Raw genomic sequence first — 3,482 nt, 5'->3', positions numbered from 1 at the left:
TTCCACTAGTGCTCTTTCTGTCATCAATATTTCTAGCCTAATCAACATCAATATAGGCTCTCAATTCAAATTTCTCATTTTTCTTATAGTATAGACCATGATCCTCTATTCTTTTCAAATATCTCATTATTCTCTTAACTTTCATCAAATGATTCTCCCTAGGATTAACAAAGAATCTTTCAACTATCCCTACAAATAATAATATCATGTTTGCTATGTACTACATATTGTAATTTACCAATCATAGACTTTTATAATATTTGATTCACCTCAGCTAAATCATCATTTTTTGATAATTTATGTTTTGTCACTATAGGTGTACTTACTGGCTTGAAATCTTCCAATCCAAAAGTTTTCAGTATCTCCTTAACATATTTTGACTAAGTGATGTATATACCATATTCAACTAATGTACTTCCAAACCCACAAAGAACTTGATCTCTCAAAACATAGACATCTCAAGTTCTTGCGTCATTTCATTTGTGAAAGCCTTACATAAAGTATCTTGACCTCCAAATATGATATCATCCAAAAAAACTTAGATAACAAAATACCTTTGTCTTTCTCTATCTTCAAGTGTAGATTGTTGTTATCATTAGTCTTTCAAATCCAATCTTTACAAGATAATTATGAAGTCTCTCATACCATGCTCTTTCAAACCACAAAAGCTTTCTATAGTAAACATACCATATTTTTGTTGTTAGCATCAAAAAATCATTTTGGCTTTTCTATATAAACCTATTCCTCCAATATACCATTTAGAAATGTAGAATTAACATCCATTTGATAAACTTTGAAACCTTTGTATGGAGAGTTCTTACTCCTTCCAATCTTGCAACAGGAGCGAATGTCTCTCCATAATATATCCCTTCTTCTTGTATATCCTTTACGGACTAATCTTTCCTTATTCCTTTTGACTTCATCATTTTCATCTAACTTGTTTCTATATACCCACTTGGTACCAATCACATTTTTTTCTTTTGGTCTAGGAACTAGAGTCCCGGTCTTATTTTTCTCAATTTGGTCAATCTCTTCTTCCATGGATTTACTCTAGTCCACATCTTCTAAGGAATCTTTCACTATTTTTGGTTCTTGCATGCTCAAAAAATATGTATCATTTCTCGACTTGTTCCTTTTCATTGATCTAGCATGTTTATCTTGAATGATTTGTCCAACAGGATAATGTCTCTTGACATACTCAGACAATCTTAGTTCAGCTCTATTTTCTTTGTCTGGTCTCTCAACTTTTGAATCACTATGTGCATCTCTGTCAGGTAGTTCAACATCTCTTTCATGTACACTAATCTCAAAATCAGAATGTTGGTCAACTTCATTCTATAACTTAGCACCTAAATGTAGCTTAGTTCTTGAATGCAACTTGGCATTCATAGTATGTGACTCAGTAGTCATCGAAAATTGTAGTTGGTTTGTAACATGACTTACAACATCTTCTTCAATAGGCATACCTTCATAAAATTATTCAAATGATTTGTATTATTCTAGTTTTTTCAGAGCTTCAGCCTCATATACTTTATTATATTCATCAAATTTCACATTTACACTTTCCACAACTTTGTTTTAGATTACAGTAAAAGAAAGTTTTGAAGGCACCCAAAACCCTTTACAAAAAAATAAAGATTATCAATAAAGCACTACTAGGATTTACAAGGACCTAAAACTTAAAGCTTTTAAAAAACATCCAAACCAAGTTTTACAAGGACCTAGAACAAAATGTTAAAACCAAACTAAATGATTAGGTTTTATAAGGACCTGGAACCTAGAGTTTTAAACAAACTAGAAAGCAAAAGAAAAAAACTAGCAAAACCACCCAACGTAGAAACCAACACACCCAATCCACAACGAACACCTACAACAACTCTTTGATAATGTTGACCACCTCTTTACCTACTTCAACAGTACTCTACATGATGTCAGTTGGCAAAAGAACAGGAGCCTCAAGAGCCTCAACAACCTTTTTCCTTGTGCTTTCCTTGTTCTCTTACTAGGCCCACCAGGACTCCCCACACCAGTATTACTAGGAGACATAATCTCTTGACATAGGAAAAAGATAAATAGCTAGGACCAAAGGCTCACCCAGCTATCCAAACCACCCTGCAAGAGCTAACACAATAGAAGCAAAATAAAGAACAACTACCAAAATGAGGAAGAAGAGTGAAATACTTTTTTTGATTCATTAAAATATCTTCATACATGCCCAACTATAAGGCCTTCTGGGTTATGACCAATTAAAAATACATTCACATTCAAAGATCCAACTATAAATTTTCTCTTTCAGTTCTGCTCTCCAAAATTCCTCTTCCTAAAAACTTGCCTAACTCTAAACCTAAACACTCTATATATAGTTGCCAAAATGGCTTATAGATCATTCTAAAACATTTCATAAGAGGAAGGCCGACCCAACAATGGTCAGGACACATCCAAAGAAAATATATTAACATGAATGTCACAATTGAAATACATCTTGCAAGTCAGCTCACAAAAATCATGTCCAAATACTGACACTCGACATAAATAGGAAAAATCAACACATGAAGGTTCACTCGACATACACTGGATAACTCAGCACATAAAGAGTCACTTGGCATACACTGTGTAACTTGGCATCCACCAAGTGCTATAGTAACTTGGGCACCAACTAAGTGCTACAGTAACTTGGCAACAACTGAGTACTATAGTAACTCGACACCAACTAAGTACTACAATAACTCAGCACTGAGTGCTACAGTAACTCAATGCCAATTGAGTGCTATAGTAACTCAGTGCCAACTAAGTGCTATAGTAACTCGGCACCAACTGAGTGCTACAGTAACTTGGCACCAACTATGTGGTATAGTAACTTGGCACCAACTTGTAGAATGAACACAAATGAGTAGGATAACAAGGCAACCTAGGATGCTCCTACATCAGACAACTAGGGTTGAAAGAAATGATTCTCTTGAATCATTGAGATGTCACAATCTGAGTTGAATCCAACTCAGATTGAAAAATCCATGAAGCATCTTCAATAGGCCCATTCTTCCACTTCACCAAATATTCATAGTAATATTTTCCTCTTGTGCTCTTGCCAACTCTCTAATCCAATATCTGTTCAATTTCTTTAATCTTCTTCTTAGGATAATCTTCTGATACAACAATTTCATCATCTAACTCTTGATACTTATACAAATCAACAATATTGAATATAAGAGATATATCCATGTCATCAAGTAACTCAACTTCATAAGCATCACCACTGTCAAACTTGTTCAAGATCTTACAAGGTCCAAATTTCTTCATCTTCAACTTACTGTATGTTCCAACTGGGAATCTTCCTTTTTTATTAGATGAACCATCACCTCATCACCCACTTGAAAATTATTGTGTCTTCTAGACTGATCATCATTCTCCTTATACTTTTTATTATGTTGTTCCAACCTCAACTTTATTTCCTTATGCAAAGACTCCATAAAATTAGCAAATTC

This window comes from Cupressus sempervirens, chromosome 2 (assembly GCF_028749045.1).
Source record: "Cupressus sempervirens isolate cs-2001-9-10 chromosome 2, ASM2874904v1, whole genome shotgun sequence".
Classification (NCBI taxonomy): Eukaryota; Viridiplantae; Streptophyta; class Pinopsida; order Cupressales; family Cupressaceae; genus Cupressus; species Cupressus sempervirens.
The sequence above is the reverse complement of the archived record's forward strand: the minus strand, read 5'-3'. Positions refer to the sequence as shown.